This window comes from Bos indicus, chromosome 15 (genome assembly GCF_029378745.1).
Source record: "Bos indicus isolate NIAB-ARS_2022 breed Sahiwal x Tharparkar chromosome 15, NIAB-ARS_B.indTharparkar_mat_pri_1.0, whole genome shotgun sequence".
Classification (NCBI taxonomy): domain Eukaryota; kingdom Metazoa; phylum Chordata; class Mammalia; order Artiodactyla; family Bovidae; genus Bos; species Bos indicus.
The window spans coordinates 74,212,938-74,234,992 of NC_091774.1; the positions used below are offsets into that span (position 1 = coordinate 74,212,938).

Below are 22,055 nucleotides of genomic sequence, written 5' to 3' on the forward strand. Positions count from 1 at the left end.
TTTTCCCCAGTTGTTACTAAGAAAAATTTGGAATATAGTTTTTCTAGCCCCTTTCCCTAAAGAATTCCTTTCTCATTGTCTTTTTCTCTTTTAGCCTCTTGGATTGCTCCATTATTGTTTGGCAAGGTTGATTGAGGTATAAAGGATTTAAAAAACGTAGTTGATGTCACAGGGACCCAGGATAAAACTGAGTTCCTTACTACATAATGAGATCTTTGAAACCAGGATTATCTTACAAATTTTCATATCCCCAGCATCTGACATAATGTTTGGTACATAATTGGTGATTAATGATAATTGTTATGAAAGGTAGGACAGTGAGCAGACAGGGGTCCAGGCAGTGTATAAGGTATCTGTCTTATAGTCAATTCTTGGTCTTAGACAACTAGCTCAGTAGGAGTCTTCTTTTTTTAACATTAAATTTTTTTTTAAATTTCTTTTACTCTTTTGGCTGTGCTGAGTCTCTGTGGCTTCGTGTGGACTCCTCACTGCAGCGGCTTCTCCTGTTCTGGAGTACGGGTTCTAGAGCTTGTGGGCTCATTAGTTGTGGTACACGGGCTTAGCTATCCCGTGATATGTGGGATCTTCCCTGGCCAGGGGTCGAACCTGTGTCCCCTGCATTGACAGGCAGATTCTTAACCACTGGGCCACCAGGGAAGACTCACAGTAGGAGTCCCAGGAAGTACTTAGAAGGTTCAAGGAACTTAGGAAGAAGCTAGTGGAGACAGAGGTTGGGTTTGAAATCCTGGCTCTGACACTAGCTGAGTGCACTGAACCTCAGTTTCCTCGTATGTAAAAATAAAATAGAGGTAGTGTTGGCTCACTATCATGGTTATACATAGCACTGGGATATAGTGAGGGCTCATTACAGGAAAGGTCCTCTTCAAGAAAGAAGTGTTACAAGATACTTTGGGGCAAGCCATGAGCAGCAAGGGAGATCTTTGGGAAACTTTGTTCTTGGTCATCTTTTAACTGATGCCACCAAAAAAAATGGTATTTTCTCCTCATTGCTACATCCACCAGTGGAATGTGTGCATGAACACACTGGTGAGTGCACCCACTCTTGGTCTCTCATGGATAAAATGATACCTGGAGAATATATAAGGTCTTCTAGAGGAACAGGATGTTTTTCTTCCTGTGGGCATAGTTTTAGCACTTAGGAGATAGCCACTTGACAGACAATTGAGCACATTTTCTTGGAAATTCATTAGGAAACTCCAGTGTTCCAAGAGTTTTAAATTTGTTCCTTCCTCAAACCCAGTATATTTGATTTTCTATTATCTGCATGCTGACTGCCTATTTGATCTGTAGTCTATCCGACCATGATTCCAGCCTATCTTCTTCCTGACATGCAAAATAACTCTAACAAAGACCTTGGATGCTGTACCTTTAATTGAATCTCTCCAGGAACATAGTTGTTTTAATATCATTTTTTAAAAGAGCAACAACAAAGAAAACAGTGCCACAAAGGTAATCTAGTTTAAAAATATATGTAGATGGGATTCCAAATAGTTTGTGTTATTCTGTGCTTCTGAATTACTCATCCCATAGGGGAAATCTCAATGTTTCTGTTTAGTCTCTAAGTTGTGTCTGACTCTTTTGCGACCGCATGGACTGTACCCCGCCAGGCTCCTCTGTCCATGGGATTTCCCAGGCAAGATTACTGGAGTTGCCATGCCTTCCTCCAGGGGATCTTCCCAATCCAGAAATAGAACCCGAGTCTCCTGCACTGCAGGCGGATTCTTCACTGCTGAGCCACCGGCAAATCTCATTACCCCCGTGGCAAATATTACCTATCCTGCCAGAGTCAGCTCAAATGACACTTCTTTAATAAAGACTTTTCTTCCCCCAACTCTAGAATGGTCAATAAGTTCTTGTTTGGAGCCAGTTTTATGGCAACTCCGAGACATTGATTTGTTTAGTAAGGGAATAAAATGTTATAATTAAGAATTTATTATATAGAATTTATGTTTGAGATGTGTGCATGCTCAGTCATGTCTGACTCTTTGCGACCCCATGGACTGTAACCCGCCAGGCTCCTCTGTCCATGGGATTTCCCAGGCAAGAATACTGGAGTGGGTTGCCATTTCCTCCTCCAAGTGATCTTCCTGACCCAGGGATCAAATACTTGTCTCTTGCATCTCCTGCGTTGGCAGGCTGCTTCTTTACCACTGCGCCACTTGGGAAGCCCTTACGTTTGAGTTATCAGTGGTTTATTTTGTTTTGTTTTAATCCTTCAGAACTGCAGACTCCCACATTGGCTATGGAGCCTCACTGCTTCTGGCCTGGGAAGGATATAAATTCCTCAGTGATCAAAATAGCTCTGGTCAGGAGTAGGTGACAGCTGGGCTGCAGTCATCACTGGTCTTTGTTACCAACAGATCCTTCTAAATATTTGATAAATATAACTATCAAAAAATACTTTATTTGAGGTGACTGTTAAAAATAAGTTAATATTTGAAATTCCTCTCATATACCAACTTTTCCTTGTACACTTTCAAATTCTGACAACAATCATGAAGTGAAGTTTCAACATTTTAGGGATGAGAAACTGAGATTTAAAGAGGCTGAGTTACTTCCTCAAAGTCACCTATATATACTATAAAAAAGTCATATATATATATATATATATATATGTATATATATATATACTATAGTATATACTGATTCTTAGTTAATTGTATGGCATCACTGAGTCCGGCTTGGGCTCATAGTAGGTTCGTACTAAATAGTGGTTATTATTATCATCAGTACATTTTAAAGGAATAAGCATAGGTCTTCTAGAGAATTCCAAATCTCATGTTCTTTCCACTGTGCTGGGGTACTTCTATTGTCTTGTCTTTGTCTGACTTCTTTCTGGTTGAAAATAATGACAGAAAAAGATGGCTATTTTCTTGGTATTGGGTGATATAATTCATAGGAAATGTACTTTGAAAACTGGAAATTTTAGGTGTTAAAATTATAATTCTATCAATTAGTAAAATAGTATAATATTCAAATTTTAATTATTATTATTCATCTACTTCCATCATTATTAGATTGTAAGTCCTGCTGCATAGAAATCTTGTCTTACTCTTTGTGTCCACAGAACAATTAGTTATGTGAGGCTTAATAAATATATCGTGCATAATGTGTTTGCATTTACTTGCCTGAAGAGGTAGATTGGGATCTGTGGACAAGTCTGGGTTTGGTCCAGGCTGATGGAGGGGTAAGCTGATCTAGTGTCAACTCAAGCAAGATATACAATATGACAGAGTAGAGCTCATTCATTCATTCTAAAAGGTATGTTGAGCATCTAATCCATGCCAGACACCACTCCAGACAAAGGGACAGCTGTGAACGAGGGTGAGAAAGTCAGGCAAAGGAAGCAGATAACATATAAGTAGTAAAATTACCCATTGCACTAAGGAGTGAAGAAAATAAAAATGACTAAAGTGAAAGAGAGTTTTTTAAAAGTAAGGCAGAAGATATATCTGCTTTAGATAGGGTGGTAGAAAGAGGCCTTGCTGAGACCTGGATGAAGAGAATAGATGAGCACGTCCAGATCTTAGAGGAGAGGGTCCCAGGAAAGGCCAAGGCTGTAAGGTGGAGACCTCATTGGCATACTTGCAGGAGAGTAAGCCCAGTGTAGCTGGAGTGTGGTGAACAAGATGAGACAAGGGCTGAAATGTGAGGTCCCAAAAGTAGTCAGGAGCCACATTGGTTAGGTCGTATTGTGTGTGTGCTCAGCCGCTCAGCCGTGTCTGACTCTTTTCAACCCCGTGGATTGTAGCCTGCTAGGCTTCTCTTGAGAGTTTCTTGGACTGCAAGGAGATCCAATCAGTCCATCCTAAAGGAGATCAGTCCTGGGTGTTCATTGGAAGGACTGATCCTGAAGCTGAAACTCCAATACTTTGGCCACCTGATGCGAAGAGCTGACTCATTTGAAAAGACCCTGATGCTGGGAAAGATTGAGGGCAGGAGGAGAAGGGGACGACAGAGGATGAGACAGCTGGACGGCATCACCGACTCGATGGATGTGAGTTTGAGTGAACCCTGGGAGTTGGTGATGGACAGGGAGGCCTGGTGTGCTGCGATTCATGGGGTCGCTAAGAGTCGGACATGACTGAGCGACTGAACTGAACAGAGGCTTCTCTGTCCATGGAATTTTCCAGACAAGAATATTGGAATGGGTTGCCATTTCCTACTCTAGGGGATCTTTCTGACCCAGGGATCAAACCCACCTCTCTTGCATCTCCTGCATTGGCAGGTGGATTCTTTCCCACTGTACCACCTGGGAAGCCCTTAGGCCTCATGAGCCCCAGTTCAGGAATTGGGGTTTAATTCCAAGATCAGTGAGAGAGCCATTGGAGGGACTGAAGCAGAAGAATGACATGCTCTGACTTATTCTTAAAAATATCTCTTTGGTAACATATTCACAGGCTTAAAGAATGAACTTATGGTTGCCGGGTGGAAGGATGAGGGGAAGTACAGTTAGGGAGTTTGGGATCTACATGTACATACTGTTATATTTAAAATGAATAATCAGCAAGGACCAATTGTATAGCACAGGAAACTCTGCCCAATGTTATGTGGTAGCTTGGATGGGAGGGGAGTCTGAAGGAGAATGGGTACCTGTATATGTGTGGCTGAGTCCCTTTGCTGTCCACCTAAAACTATTACAACACTGTTAATCAGCTATACGCCAATAAAAAATAAAATGTTTAAAAAGAATGATTTGGCTACTGGTAAATGGATTGAAGAAAGGCAAAAAGTAAACAGAAGACCAGTTAAAAGGCTGTGCTGTGCTTAGTTGCTCAGACATGTCCTACTCTTTGTGACCCCATGGACTGTAGCCCACCAGGCTCCTCTGTCCATGGGGATTCTCCAGGCAAGAATACCGGAGTGGGTAGCCGATCCTGTCTCCAGGGGATCTTCCCAACCCAGGAATCGAACTGGAGTCTCCTGCATTGCAGGTAGATTGTTTACCAGCTGAGCTATCCAGGAAGCCCAATTAAAAGGCTATTGCAGGGGAATTCCCTGACAGTTCATTGCTTAGGACTCTGAGCTCTCACTGTGAAGGGCCTAGGGTTCAATCCCTGGTCAGGGAACTAAGAAACCACAAGCCACACAGCCAAAAGAGAAAATAAAAAAGCTACTGCAGGTGAGAGAGAACAATGGGAGATGCTGAGAAGTGGATGCATCGTGGGGTTTAGGCTCTCGGTGCTCCCAGGAACCTGGAATGTAACACACCCCTGTACCTTCATTTCCTCTGGGGCTGGAAGCTTAATGAACACATTTTGCCTATTCAGGACGAAAATTGGAATCTTAGAGTTGGAAATGATTACCTTTCCCATTTTACAGATGAAGATATAGAGGCAAAGATGAGGTGTAGTGACTGGTCAAAGTCACAGTTTCTCACTGGCAAATCCATCAACAGGCCACTTCTCTCCCAGAGTTCTTTCCTTGGCAGAAAGCCACTCCTCCATAGCAGCGTTCGCTGCCTTTGTTTTGACAGAAAGCCTAAAAGGTCGGGCCCAGAATATTAGGGGGATTTCCTGTGAGTTGTCTAGATGGTTATGTGGTTTGCTGACTGGTGACACTGTCAAAAATATGACTGGGCCTGATCCTTGTTTCTAGTACAGATGTCACCCACGAATAAAAACAGTTTTGCTTCTTCTTTTTTTTTTCCCCCTAAACGCTATTTTGTCTCTTTTTCATTTTTCTTTGTTGCCCTGACTAGGACATTCAGTACAATGTTGAGAAACGGTGAAAGCAGGCAGTCTTGCCTTGTTCCAGACTTAATGCTCTGGGGGAGGTTAGTTGTAGGTTATTCATAGTTGCCTTGTATCGGGTTAAAGAAGTTCTCTTCACTCCTGGTTCACTAAAATTGATGTTTTTTTAAATTTTCTTTTTCCTGAATGGTCATTTGAAGTCCTTCTTCTACATATGTGAACATGATTGTGTCCCTGTTCTTTATTTTGTAGATGTGATAAATTACATTGAACTTTAATATTAAACCAATATTGCACTCCTGGAGTAAACTCTCCCTGATCATGATACATTACCATTTTTATGTATTATCGGATTTGGTTTGCTAATATTCTTTTTTTTAATTAATTAATTTATTTGGCTGTACGGGTCTTAGTTGCAGCATGTGGAATCTTTAGTTGTGCGTATGGGATCCAGTTCCCCGATCAAGGATTGAACCCAGGCCCCCACGTGGGAGTGTGGAGTCTTAGCCACCGGACCACCAGGGAAGTCACTGATTTGCTAATATTCTGTTAAATACTTTGCCTATGGTCTCGAGAGATATTAATTATAACTTTCTTTTTGTATAATGTCCTTGGCTATTATTATAGGGGCATTATAATGCCTCATAAAGTAAATTTGGATATATTTTCTCAAAAAATTTATACAAAATTGATATTATATTTCTTACTCATATTTGGATGATATTTACCAGTGAAACTATCACAGACTGGAATTTCCTTTACAGAAGATTCTTAATTCCTTCCCCATAGGTAAAGATATAGGATTATTTGGGTTTTCTATTTCTTCTTATATCAGTATGTAGGACACAAATTCTGTTTCAACTAAATTCTCAAATTTATTGACATAAAGGTGTTCATAATAACCTTTTATTATCCTTTTAAAGTTTGAAAGGTTGGTGGTGACACCCCTTTCTATTCTTTATATTGTTAATTTGTATTTTCTCTCTTTTTCTTTATCAATCTACCTAGAAATATGTTACCGTTATTGATCTTTCTCAAAGAATCAGTGTTTGATATTGAGATTGTTTTTCTATTTTATTGATTTATGTTCTTTATTATTATTTTTTATTACTACATATTTTGGCTTTGTTTCCTCTTTTTCTAGATTCTTGCATTGTTTATGTAAAATCTGTCCTCTTCTAATTGAAGTATGTAATACCCTGAGTACTATGTTGGCTGCATCCTACAATTTTTCTGATGTGATTTTTAAAAGTATTATTTATTTCAAATTCAACTTGGGGATAGTTTACATCTCTTTTTAAAAATTTTTATGTATTTATTTACTTTTGGTTCTCTTGGGTGTTCTTTGCTGTGAGGGCTTTTTTCTAATTGCGGCAAGTGGGGGCTACTCTAGTTGCAGTGAGACCTCTTCTCACTGCAGTGCTTTCTTTTGTTACGGAGCATGGACTCTAGGGCGCTCAGGCTTCAGAAGTTGTGGTGCACAGGCTCGATAGCTGTGGCTTCAGAAGTTGTGGTGCACAGGTTCTGTTGTTGTGGCCGAGGGCTTAGATGCTCTGCAACGTGTGGGATCTTCCTGGCCCAGGGATCAAATCCATGTCTCCTGCATTGGCAGATAGATTCCCTACTGCTGAGTCTCCAGGGAAGCCCTACATCTCTTTCTGTTAATGATTTATAATTCAATTCTTTTGTGATCAAATAACATGCCATATAGCTTCAATCCTTTGAAAGTCACTGAAAATGGTTTTATGACCCTGCCATTGCTCTGGGCTTAATTGCTCAGTCGTGTCCAACTCTTGCGACCCCATGGACTATAGCCAGCCAGGCTTCTCTGTCCATGGGATTCTCCAGGCAAGAATACTGGAGTGGGTTGCCATGCCCTTCTGCAGGGGATCTTTCCAACCCAGGGATCAAACCCAGGTCCTCCACATTGCAGAATTCTTCACTGTCTGAACCACCAGGGAAGTCCTTTATGACCCTATATATGTTTTATCTTGGTGAGCATTTCCTGTGTACTTGAAAAAAAAAGTGTATTCTGCAATTGTTGGGTATAATTTTCAATGTGTTAATTAAATTAAGTTGTTGATAGTACTGTTCCAAATCTTATATTCTCACTAATATTTTTGTCTGCTTGTTTTATCAGTTACTGAGACAGAAGAGTTAACATCCAGCAATAATTGTGAATTTGTTTATTTCTCCCCTTAGTTCTGCTTTGCTTTCTTATGATTAGTGTTTATGCATTGTATCTTTTGCCATTTTAAATTTTTAATTCATCTGTTTATGTTTAAAGTACATCTCTTTAGCATAAAATTAGATCTTGTTTTCTTATGCAATTTGATAAGTGCCTTTAATTAGAGTACTTAATAAATTTACATTTAACACAATTGTTAATATAGTTGGATTTATGGCTCAGCGGGTAAAGGGTCTGCCAGCAATGTAGGAGACACAGGAGACTTGGGTTTGATCCCTGGGTTGGGAGGAGGAAATGGCAACCCACTCCAGCATTCTTGCTTGGAAAATTCCATAGACTAAGGAGCCTGGCAGGCTACAGTCCATGGGGTCAAAAAGAGTCGGACACAGCTGAGCACATGGCACATAAGTCTACAATCTTATTTTCTATTTGTCCCACCTGTCTTTGTTCCTTTTTTTCCTCCTTCTTTTGTAATAATTTAGTATTATGTAGCACTGTTTTATCTCCTCTATTAGCCTTTCACTATATTTGTTTTTTTTCTGGTTGATCTAGGAAGTATTATTTACATTCTTAACTTATCATAACCTTCCATGAATTAATATGCTGCCACTTTGTATATAAGAATCTTGCAATGTGGTATTTTCATATATTTTACTTCTACATATATTATAAACTGTACTTTTACACAATTACTTTTTAGGCAATTATACAGTTAGGAAAATAAAAATAATTATATTTACCCACATATATAATGATGCTCTTCACTCCTTTGTCTATGCAATTCTTCAGCACAAAGAACTTCCTTTAATATTTTTTATAGTGCATGTCTATCAGCAGTGACTTATCTCAATTTTTATCTTAAAAAAAGGCTTTATTTTTGCCTTCACATTTTAAAGGAGATAGGATTCCTAATTGGCAAATTTTTCTTTCAGCATTTTAAACATATTCTTCCATTGTCTTCCGGCTTTCATTGTTTCTGATGAGAAGTCAGTACTTAAAAATTTTATTTTTCTGTATATGATTGCCTGGCTATTTAACTTTTTTTCTATTTATTTTTGTCTCAGCAATATAACTATAATATGTCTAGGTATAGATTTGATCTTGTTTTTTCTTCTTGAGATTAATTACATTTCTAGGATCTATGGGTTAATGTTTTTCATCAAATAAGGGGGAGAAGTTGGTCATTGGGTCTTCAGATAATTTCTATGACTCAATCTCAATTTTCTTTCCTTCTAGGACTCCAGTTACACCTGTACTAGACCATTTTATATTGTCCCTCATATCCCTAGGATCTGTTCATTTTTTTCAATCTTTTCACTTTCTGTGCTTCAAGTTCTTTGATCTCTTCTTCGGCAACATCCAATCTGCTGTTTAGGTCATTTGGTAAAATTTTAATTTCAGATATAATAATTTTTACACATAGAATTTCCATTTGGTCCTTTTTATAGTTTGTATTTCTATATGGAGATTTCTTCTGTTCACCTGTTATGTCTAGTTTTCACCTAAGGTTCTTACTATGTTTTAAAATTCTTGTCTACTAATTCCATTATCTGTGTTATCTCTGGGTCTGTTTCTTTTGACTATTTTTTCACCTTAGTTCTAGATCACAGTTTTCTGTTTCTTTACTTAGCTAGTGATTTTTTTTTCATAGTATATTGGAAATTGTGGATTTTACAATGTTGCAAGTGGTTTGCTTTTCTTTTTTTGAAGAGTGTTGACTTTTGTTCTGTCAGGTAGCTAATTTAGTCACAGATTAGCTTGATCCTTTTGAGATTTGCTTTAATGTTGGGTATAGAGTAACTCTTATTCTGTAGCTAGAATAGACCTACTCCTACCTCTTTGCCCTTCTAAGATCTCAAAGGAATGCCCAGTATGTATAGCGAAGTCATCCTATTCTGATTTGTCAGACCTCCAAGGTCTCCAAGCCCTGTGCAATATCTGGAATCTTTGCATTGGGGCTCACAGTTTCTTAATCATTATTCTCTGCCATGGCTTGCAGAGTCTTTTCTATGCATACATAATTTAGTCTCCAGTAAAAGATTCAAGGAGACTTTTATGCAGAGTTATCAGAGTTACTGCTCTATATACAGCCCCTTTCTCTCTGGTATGCAACACACAAATTTCAGCCACCTAAGCAAACCTGAACTTCAGTTATCCCATCAGATCAGTGAGATCATTGTGCTTTGATTAAGTTAACCCTTCCTGCACCACATCCAGAAGGTTCTTTCTCGGAAGGAAGCTGAAGGTGATTATGCAACTGACATCATGTGTTTTCCTTTTCTCAGTGATCACACTTGTCCTCTGATTGTTGTCTAGAGTGTGAACACTTCTATTTCAGTTTTATATTTTTTTTATAGCAGAACTAGTTTAGTACAAATTCACCCATAATGACTGAAAATGAAAGTCTCTAGTACCATGGAGTGGTTCACATTCAATTGTTCATACCCCTCCATCTTACATGACTCTAATTTTGTTCATTTGTTTGTTTAGTGGAGGTATAATGGATTTACAATATTTTGTTGGTTTCAGGTATGTAGCAGTGATTTGGTTACTTTTTTTCCAGATTCCTTTATATTATAGGTTATTACAAAATATTAAATATAGTTCCCTGCTAAATAGTAAATCCTTGCTGTTTATATATTTTATATATAGTGGTGTGTATCTGTTAATCCCATACTCTTAACTTATCCCTCCCCCACCTTTGCCCTTTGGTAATTATAAGTTTGTCTTCTATGTTTGGAGTCTATTTCTGTTTTGTAAGTAAACTCATTTGTATTATTTTTTAGATTCCATACATAAGTGATATCATATACTATTTGTTATTCTCTCTCTGACTTACTTCACTCAGTATGATAATCTCTAGGTCCATTCATATTGCTGCAAATGGCAATATTCCATTCTTTTTTTATGACTGAGTAGTATTGCATTGAATAAATATACTACATGTTCTTTATCCATTCATCTGTTGATGGATACTCAGGTTGCTTCCATGTCTTGGCAACTGTCAATAGTGCTGTTATGACTACTGGTGTGCATGTAGTCTTGTCAAATTAGAATTTTTGTCTGTTCCAGATATATGCCCAGGAGTAGGATTGCTGGATTGTATGGTAGCTCTATTTTTAGTTGTTTTTTTTTTTAGTTTTTTTTTTTTAAGGAACCTCCATACTGTTCTCCATAGTAGCTGCACCAATTTACATTCCACCAACAGAGTAGGAGAGTCTCTTTTCTCCACACCCACTCTAGCATTTATTATTTCCAGACTTTGGGGGAATGGCCATTCTGACCTGTGTGAAGTGGCACTTCATTATAGTTTTGATTTACATTTGTCTAATAATTAGTGATTATTGTAGATGGCTCTAGTACTTTTGAGAAATGGGATATCTCTGAAAAGGCATGTGAAACTACATATATTTTACAGACAGAGAGCATGGCCAAAGTGATGTGTGAAATTCAAGATGGTGTTTACAAACTCTGGTATAATGTTTTTCCTGTAAGTGTGGTTGTGTGATTTTGTATATTCATGTGTGAGAAAGGAAGAGTGAGAGAAGATGAGTATTAGAAGGGGTAAAGAGAGATCAAGTAAATATAAAAGTAGGGAGGACACACTGGGAGGGTCCACACCTTTATATTTAAAAAATGATACTCAACATTGGGATTTCCCTCGTGGTCCAGTGGTTACAGTCCTGAGCTTTCACTGCAGGGGACATGGGTTCAATCCCTGCTTGGGGAGGTAAGATCCTAGAGGCCGTGCAGTCGAAAAACAATACTTAGCATGAAAGTGATTTAAAACGTAAACCAAATTTAACTCTTGTCATATTAGCTAAAATTTTGACTGCCTTGTTCTAAGTGCTTCTCATATTTTAACTTAATTAATCTGCACGACAACCCTTTGTGGTAGGTGCTTGTATTAGCCTCATTTTACAGACTGGAAAACTGAGAAGCAGAGACATGGCATAACTTTCCCAGGGTTTGTTGTTGTTCAGTCGCTCAGTCATGTCCAACTCTTTGCAACCCCATGAACTGCAACACACCAGGCTTCCCTGTCTTTCACCATTTCCCGGAGCTTGCTCAAACTCATGCCCATTGAGTCGATGACGCCATCCAACCATTTCATCCTCTGTCACTCCCTTCTTCTGCCCTCAATCTTTCCCAGCATCAGGGTCTTTTCCAGTGAGTCAACTCTTCGCATCAGGTGGGCAAAGTGTTGGAGCTTCAGCTTCAGCATCAGTCCTTCCGATAAATATTCAGAGTAATTTCCTTTAGAATTGACTGGTTTGATCTCCATGCTGTCCAAGAGATTCTCAGGAGTCTTATCCAGCACCATAGTTCAAAAGCATCAATTCCTTGGCATTCAGTCTTCTTTATGGTCCAACTCTCATCCGTATATGACTACTGGAAAAACCATACCTTTGACTATGTGGCCCTTTATCAGCATGGTGAAGTTTCTGCTTTTTAATACTCTGACTAGGTTTGTCATAGCTTTTCTTCCAAGGAGCAAGTGTCTTTAATTTCATGGCTGCAATCACCATCCTCAGTGATTTTGGATCCCAAGAAAATAAAGTCTGTCACTGTTTCCATTTTTTCCCTATCTATTTGCTCAAGGTTACAAAGTTAATAGATAGGAATTAGGGCTTGATCTCAGGTGGTCTACATCCAAAACTCTACCTTTTTAACCTGTGCATGCCTTCAGAACAGAGAAAGATCTTATTACTCTTTCTTTCCCTTTCCTAATTTTTCTGTCCCCATATTTTAAAAGGGTTTCCCTTTCGGCTCAGCTGGAAAAGAATCTGCCTGCAATGCGGGAGACCTGGGTTCGATCCCTGGGTTGGGAAGATCCCCTGGGGAAGGGAAAGACTACCCACTCCAGTATTCTGGCCTGGAAAACTCCATGGACTGTATAGTCCATGGGCTTGCAAAGAGTTGGATACAACTGAGCAACTCTCACTTTTATACTTAAAAAAAATTCCACGTTACGTTTTGGTGAGGTTTAAAAACTTCACTGGGATTTGGTGCTGGTGAGAGGTGCTTGACAATTGAAGAGCCCAGCATTCTGTTGGTCCAGATTTTTCACTTCTTAACTTCTTCTATTTCATCAGTTTCAGTAACCAATATTTGTTTTGGTATTTAAGTGACCTTCAAGTGCAGACAAAAGTTGATGAGTGACTCAAGGAGATTTTCGGTGCCTATCTTCTTAATCTGGACTGCTCGAGAGACCAGCTGACAGTTGTGATGACCCATTTTTCTTGATGTCATAGGAAGTTGTTGGGAAAAAAAAAATCATGTCCCTAAATCATCCGTAATTCATATCGGGAGACTGACTGTTTCTGCTTCTGACAAGGAAGGGTACGCCGGGATCCTGATCGAGACTAGCAGCTGAATTACGCTAGGATTTTTGTTTCCACTTCTCTACCTGCCAGTTGCTATCTCCCTGGGATGAGTTCTTCCTGTGATCTTTGAGATTTCAAGAAGGAAATGGATAGCAGATTGCAGGCTATTATTACGGCAAGATCATTTCTCTTTGGCCACCAAACAGTTGTTCCCTGAGTCACTGAACCACTCTGTTCAGTGTCTGTCAAACTCAACTGCCTTTGAAATTTAGAGGAGAAAGTCTGTGTGTGCCAAAACCAAGGCCCTGAGTCACCCAGCACCCCGCAGGAAGACAGCAATGAATCGGGTTGGAAGTAGTGCCAGGAACCACACCTTGCAGTTAGTGTGGACCTACATGGGCCTATTCCACAGACATCTTTCCAGACATAAAATCTCATGTCCTCGCAGATAGGAGGTACCACTGTCTATTCTCTCTGCTGTCTGCAAGGTTCCTCATTAGTGAATCATCTCCCTAAGTATCTTTTAACGTGGATTGAGCCAGGTACCAGGGAGATCATATTTTGAAATGTCTAAGGAAACAGCATTAGACATTATAGTTTATGAAACAAAACAGAGGGAGTTTGTATTGGGAAACATAACCTCTTATTTACTAGGAAGACCTGAATTTGGACAGATCTACCTGGGCCCATTTGAAAACCAGAAAACTACTGTCCTTTTTCTCTTGTCAACTAGAATTCTGCAATTATTCTATATAATTGTTATTTTTCTTTTCTTTTTGGAAGGAGTCTCCTGCTGAAGAAAGAATCTAAAGAGATGCCTAAGTTCCAGGGGATTTTCCTCTAAGACTAATAACATCAAGATAGCTTTGATTTTATTTATTTATATTCATTTTTTTTTCCACAAGAGAAATATATATCATCTTCAGAGATCTTGGGTTAGAATTTTTTATTTCACTTTTGCTGGTTGAAGATGAATCTCAAACCCTGATGCTGTATTTTTGTTTATTTCATGAAGAATTTCAGATGGTGCTTGACAACTGATACCTCCTATAAAATCAACAAATACTGTCTTACACTATGTCTATTAAAGATATCTTCCAAGTGTCATTTCACCAAGTAAAGAATTTGAACCACCTCACACTATACATTTTTGGTTAAATATTTGAGAGCTATTATTTTGAAAGTCACCCATAGTAATTAATAGCCAAGTCAAAAGAATTAAAATTTTGGGTCTGTTTCTACATTTATACTCCATCTTCTCCCTCTTTAAGTTCTCCTGGAAACAAAACAGAGTATCCCTCTTCCAGCAAACCACTTTTAAAATTCCATGTAAGAAAATACCTAACTTGAAATTATGAAACCTCACCATCAGTTTCTGAGGATTCTGGGACTAGAACTCAACCAGAAACTTTATAATTTAGGACTTGAGAGCCTAGAACATTAACGTCTGAGTTGGAATGGTATTGGCTTCAAGGTTAAAAATAGAGGAACACGTTTTTATTGCCTGTGATTATGACATACTCCCTATGAATACCAGTAGGGCTCAAACGTGTACCGAAGACAGCCAAAGGGTAAATAAATTAACTGAAATGACTCAGAAAGCACTGAGGGAGCCCAAGTGTGTATTTGTAATAAGGGACTTTGTTCTTGAGAACAACCCTACTCAGAACTCAAGGAACAGAGCCTCAAAGAATTATAGCACTTAAATGAGTTTCATTTATAAGCTTTCTCCACTCCTATATACACATATGATGACTTAAAGGGACTATTATTATGTTTGGAAGTTCTGGGCACTTACCAGACATTCAAGCCAATGCACTTTTCCTTTTAACCCAACAGAATACCTGAGTCATGTGTTCTAAGAATGTTTCAAAAAATAGGGACTTTCCTGGCTGCCCAGTGGTTAAGACCTCACTCTTCCACTGCAGGGGGCGCTGGTCCCATCCCCGGTGAAGGTACTGAGATCCCACATGCCGTGCGTGGCAAAAAAATAAAAAATAAAATTTTGAAAATAGATAAAATAAAAAGACTAAAATACATTGATGTAAAGACCTTGAGATTGTCTTCAATCCCTCTTGCCAGCTGACTGCTTGTAACAGCTTCCTGCTAAGGCAATGCACTACTACTGAAGCCCATCTTTGTAGAATATTTTTTTCTCAGTGATTTGTCTGCACTTAACCTGGCTGCATTTTTCTGTGCCAGGACAAGACCTGGTTGTCCATTGTCTTTCATGAAGGCATCTATGGAAGGTTTTGAAATCCACTGGTTTAGAGGAAAAAGTGCTTTCGTGTTTGATCAGCGTGTAGGCAAAGGACGATTGGAAACAATGCTGAGTCACACTCCAAACAACTGCATTTGCAAACAAAGTGAGAGGGTCCACCGTAGGCTTTGAAGTCCCAAACCCGGGTTCTTGGCTGCAATCAAGGGCACACCTCCCAGTGACTCTCAGCTTCACTTACCTTTTGGTTAAATACCAATATTTATCGAGCACTTACTATATACTAAGCACTTTTAGTCCTTTAAACCTCACAACAATCCTGTGGCGTAAGCATTATTTTCACCCCCATTTTACAGATAAGTAAACTGAGGCTCAGAACGTCTATGAAGCTTGTTCAGTGTTACACAGCTAGAAAACTAAGAAGACCAACATTCAAATTCTCCTCAGTCTCATTTCAGAGTCTGAGCTTTTAGTCACCCTGAAATAGGTCTAATAACAACACTGTTATTGACGGTATGAGGATCAAAAGAGATAATGTTTGTAAAAGCACCAAATTCATATACACATGGGAGGTATTAAAATTGTTAAAATGAGGTCATTTAAGAAAAGGGAAAACTAAGAAACAGTTATATGACATGGTTGTGGAAAAATACTTTCAAATGCCTATAAACCAGAGCTTACTTGTTCCTTGTAAACCAGCTTAGAATTTCCTGACAGTACCCCATCAAAATATGAAATACGATATGTTACATAAATCAGGTATAATGAATGACCATTCCACTTAATTTTTTGTTTTGTTTTTTATTTGAAATTTGTTTTTTAATTGAAGGATAATTGCTTTACAGTATTGTTGGTTTCTGCCAACAGACCATTCCACTTTAGATTTTATCTGTTTTTGAAAGCTGGGCAAGCTGAAAGACAACGAGAAGCAACTTTGATCCATTGCTAACTCCGAGTCAAGCTGCACTGGTTTGCTATTTTATTTAAGTTATGAACACATTTGCACAGAAATTCAGCTCAGACACCCAGGAATAATAACATAGGTTACCAGTATTCTAAAAAGTATTATTTGTTGCTTATAGGACAAAAGAGGATCAGAGTCTATGAGACGAAGACATAATGTTCCTTAAATCACCACCACAATCCCAAGTTCTTTTACTTTCAAATAGAAATTTAAAAGGACCTCAACAAGCAGTAAATTTAGAAACACAGTGATCAAGATGTTTTGTAGACATCTTGTAGTTAAAAACAACCCAAACAACAACACAAACCCCCAAGGATATTGAAAAGATTTATTCACGTTCCATATGCTCTTTCTCAGAAATATATAAAAGCCAAGTGTTTGGACTCCAAAGCCAAAATATACTTTCCCCTCCATGGGATCTGTAGGTTCCTCAGATCTACAAAGAACTCGGCTTTTGCTGCATCAGCCTGTCTTCTGTGGTTAGAACTCTGTTGACAGGTGTTGTATGAGATGTAAGAAAAGGCTCAGACCCTTGTCCGTTCCTTCTCTGGGTCAGGAACTCGTCAAGAACCCTTCAGCCATCGGTAGGACAGTGATCATCATTACGACATGGCCCAACTAGATGGAGTCTCTTGTGTGAACCACTTCTTAGAGTCCAACAACTGGCTTGCCTTTTCCTAGTTCCCATAGTACTGATGGGATTGATTAAAGTGATTGGTTATTTCAGGGTTATGCAGACAGATATGAATGTAGAATAATAGGTAGATCAAGAGTAAAGGAACTGTGGTCACACATATGTCACAAAATGAAAATGAAAACCCCTGTTACCGGATACTGCACCCTTTGGGGAGCCAAGGACTGAAAATTTAGAATTCATCTTTATATCCCTTACATAGAATTTTTTCCAACTTCTTAAGCTTGATGGTAACAGTAATTCCCTACCTTTTTAATTGGGGATATTTTACCTGATGTCTTTTTTTTCTAAATTATGAGTCCATAGATAGAAAATACCTTTCAGAGCTATAAATTTACATCATATTTAGTGCATGTCTAATAATTCATTTTTATTGAAAAGAATAGCAACTTATGAAATTGGAGCTATACCAGAAAATCCACACTGAATGCTTTCCATCCTTATGGGTTATCCTAGCTGATCTGCTGGGTTATAAAGGTTTCTCTTCTGAAAATCAAAGGTTTAGTTGAGTCACAGCACCAGTGATGTAGCTGGTGCTGCAATCGTACTCCTTTTGTCCAAAAATAGGAAAGGGTATGCACCCTAAACAATTTGGAGTGGTTTTGTAAAGTTGTACGTGCTCTGTCCTTGGAGAAGGTAAACCAGAGATGGGTTATCCTAGGAAGGAAGAAACAGGATGAAGTAACTGAATGCCCTGTACAGTGTTCGAGGGACAGGGAATTTTACACTCTTACTGTTTTAATCCCTAGTGAACTCTGTTAACTTCTCAGAGCCCTTGGCCACCAACTAAACTTTTATTATCTGAAGTTGGAACTTCACTTTCATCCTATCAGTGAGAATACTGAAAATCCATTGTAGGATAAATAGAAGAGGATATGTGATGAAGGAGGTGACCAGATTTTATAAATGAAGATTTGCAACTCACTGATGGAATCTGCAATGTTTTGAAAAGGTGCTATTGCAGACTTACTAGCCTAGTGTCCTTTCACCTGAATTTTACTAGTTCATGCACTTTGAAAAGAAAAGAGGGCATGAATAAGGAACCATCATATGAGAAATGAAGACATGAATCCCCTTGAGAAAAATTTTTTGGAGGAGAAAGGCTTATAAAAATTTATCTAGGTACACCCAAACCAAAATGGTTTAATAAAGGACCATTTTGGAAAAGGCAGTCTCATGAATTTTAACATCAAGAGGAAATCAAACAGTTCTACAGGGTATGTGATTAAATCCTTTTCTGTTTTGAGTATTTTTTTTTTCCTTTAGGTTAGCTCAGTTTGTTTAATAGTGAATAGATGCTATTTGTGATGTCAAAAAGGTACTTTGTGGGTTTCAACAATAACAGTAAGGAAAATAATATTGCTAGAGTCATGTTTTAAGATCAACTGATTAACAAAATTCAAGGCCTTGTATGGTTTTTGGATCTTGTGGCTACATCTTTACCTTCCAAGTTTTATTCTGAAGTGAGAGTATAATTTATATTAAATGGCTGAAAATAAAGAATTCCATGCAAGGTCTTGTTTTATCAACATAGCAATAGCAATTGTTTGAGTTGTAAGCTGACATTCATTAGAACTTCTGAATCCATCATATTTTTAAAATTTTTATTTCTTTTTACTAGTTTTCTTTTTCAGTTTTATTGAGATATAACTGACATACAGCACTCTATAAATTTAAGGTGCACAGCATAATAACTTGACCTACATACACTGAAAAATTATTAACAGTAAGTTCAATGACTATAGTTATAAAATTTTTTTTCCTTGTGATGAGAAATTTTAGGATTTATTCCTTTAGCAACTTTCAAATATATTATACAGCAGTGTTAACTGTAGTCATTATGTTGTTCCTTACATCTCCAGTAATTATTTATCTTATAACTGAAAGGTTGTATCTATTGACCATCTTCATTCACTCACATTTTAAACTCTTTTCCAGTCTATTAGCCATCTGAAAAAATGATGATTAAAGATTCAGATTTTTTTTGCACATTCTTCAAACATGATTTTTTTAAAGTCGCTTATTTTTTATCTTATTAAATGATCCATAATGTTTTCTAATACAGGGTTTCAGCAACATATAATCGAACAAATCTGTGTCTAACAAATTAAACCATTGCTACATTGTTTCCTTTCTCAAAAAAACAAGAGTCCTTCAGCAATATGTTGTAAAAAACCACAAATACAGACTTTTTCCTTTTATATAAAAGAGTAAAAACACTTTCATTTGTTCATGAAAACTGGGTGGGGGAGGAGAGATAATTTATATTTTCCTTCATTATACGTGCCTCATGAAGAAGATCTGAGTCGAATTTTTAGAAGAGAAAAAGCAGAAGAGACCCTGGTAAGTTTTAAAACCATATATATAGGATGAACACTTAAAACTTCACAAGCTTTCTGGAAGGCCTCAAATGCAAGCATTCAGGGGGGTTACACATGGAAGATAGTAAGAATTACAACTCAAAATGCAGTCTCAAAAATTCACGATCCTTCCAAGCCTTATTCAATCTAGTTTCCTGTCTAGACTTGCAAATTGAACTGGAGAGTTGAAGCAATTATTCAGATAATTCAAAGGAAAAAAATCCCCTCACTGAAAAAAAATTTTGAGGAGCCTAAACTATCTGAATTATTTGTCCTCACTGATCAATTCACCAGATAATTGTACTTCAGTCTGAGAATTTGAAAAGCGCCTTAAGATTTGAGTCAGTAAGAAATTTCATGAGCATTTTTTTTCCTGTGCGTTCAAACTCAATAAAATGTGTATAATTTATAGGAAAAGAAAGGGAGCTCTCGGAGAATCCTCTTTCAAGAAAATTGGAAGCTATTTTAATGAGGGATAGAAAATCTTGTATTTGTAATGACCCCCCTCTCCCTACTAAAAAGTTTTCTTAAGTCTAACCTTCTAAGTACCTTTCTTTTTCAGATGAGATGACAAGATTTAACCAGAAGACAAAAGACATTCATTAAGCTATCTTCAGCTGGATTTGATACCCTATAGTTATGTTTACATGGTATTTGTATATTCTTGTGAATTACACTTTAAATAAAGGAAGGAATTATAACCAGTGTTTAGTACACATTAATATTTTTTATTGATAGATGCTAAAGTAACAGCCAAGCTATGAAATTGTAAAGGTTCAGAAGTTCAAAAGCAATTGCATTGATCCAGTCAGATAAAGGTAGATAATATTAAAAAAAAATTTTTTTAAACACATTATAAGTATACTTTAAAAATTTAAATAAAATGTTCACATAAAACTGAACTGGGCTGTAAATTTCAAAGTAAAAATTGAGTAGATTAATAGTCCATGAAATATATCAGATATTTAAATTATTTGAAATTTGAAACCCATTCATGCCAGAAATTACTACTGCAAAGGCCTTTCATACACCCTATTAGAAAATTAGAAGCATAATCTTTAAACCAGGAATAGTTAAATAAGTGTTAAAAGGAAGCTTATTATTTATCCTACTTTTTTCAAATATAGACTAATGGAATACATTCAACAGAATCACATTAATTCCGATACTGCTTTAAGGAAGGTTCAGGCACACACAAAATTTAAAAGACAGTTCTACAAACAAAAACATTATCAAAACAATGATTCCAAATCATACATGAAATGGCTGTTATCTATTCACAAAAAGCCTAAAGTTTATGAAGCTAGACTGATAACATATAAAAAGAAAGCAAAACCAAAAATTAAAACTTCCTCAAATTTAATTTTTAGGATCTTCCATTACAGTTTTGTCATATTTGAAGTTTTTTTTTCAAGATGGCATGATTAAATATTTTAAACTTTTTTTTATAAAGCTTTTATAAAGCCTGTGGCAAATGCTGGCCTTAATCCCTAAATGTTAAACTAATAGCAACTGTTAAAATGATGTACATATTTTTTTTTAATTTCATGTATTTTCAGAATTAAAGTAAAAATAGATAATTCTAAAATAATCTGAAATATTAAATTTTGTTTATTAAGAATCATTTTGGCAATTGTTTTATAATTTAGAAAAAAAGAAGATAGGACTAAAATATGTTTTGTTGGGAATCATAGCTTAGAAATATGTTGAAAGCATGTAAGACATTTTATCATATGTTTACGTGAACCTTATTTTAAAGGAAAGAACCAAATTATAGAAAGAAGATGTTATCCTTGTAAAGTACATTGCTATAATTATTGCTAAGTTGGAACATTTTTATGAAATCATAATTGATAACTATAGAAATTCACTGTCAACATAGTCCTGAAATCTGTCTTTAATAATTCAAAAAATATTTTAAAAGACCAAAATTAACAAGTTTGGACTGATAGTTAACATATAATACTGTTAAAAAGCAATATGATTTTGTATTTTCTTCCATAAGAAATCATTGGTAATTTCTAAATGTTAATACAAATTATTTTTAATTCATAAACCTTTTAGTTTAGGAATAACATTATTGTAAATATTGAAAACTCTTCCTCTGCTTTTTAAAATTTTAAATTCTTGATATTTGAAATACTAATATTTGAAAGGAAGATGAGATAACTTCATTAAAGTTTTATTTCTATGAAAAGCAAGGAGTTGCCAAGAAAGTATTAACTGCTTAAGATTTTTTAATTTCAAGTTTTGAAAAACTGAAATTAAAAAAACTCTGCATTGTATCTATTTATAAAACAAAGGGAAAGTATACATTCTGAATAGAAATTCTATTTAAAACACTTACTAAATACCAAAAGCAGTTTTAACAAGATATATAAAATTTTTAATTGTTTTAGTCAAGCTCTTTTTAGATTTATAAAGCAGAATAACAAAGTTTTATTCTGAGTGCCAAATATTTAATTTAAGTAAGTTGATATTTTATTGCTCAGATTTTTGTAAACTTTAGTTGGAATATAAACCTTCAACTTACTTCAGTTTATTTATAAATTCTAAATATAAAGTATAAATTCTAGAATTCATCACATAT

At 36.7% G+C, this 22,055-nt stretch overlaps 1 long non-coding RNA gene across 1 annotated transcript in view; it reads left to right on the top strand.

Annotated features, from left to right (window-relative positions):
* Positions 1–14,336, top strand: part of LOC109569665 (uncharacterized) — a 49,771-nt gene extending 35,435 nt beyond the window's left edge. The window contains exon 3 of the long non-coding RNA XR_011570919.1: positions 14,013–14,336. This is a non-coding gene — a long non-coding RNA (uncharacterized lncRNA). The remainder of the gene's footprint in view (positions 1–14,012) is intronic.
* The last annotated feature ends 7,719 nt before the right edge of the window (positions 14,337–22,055 follow it).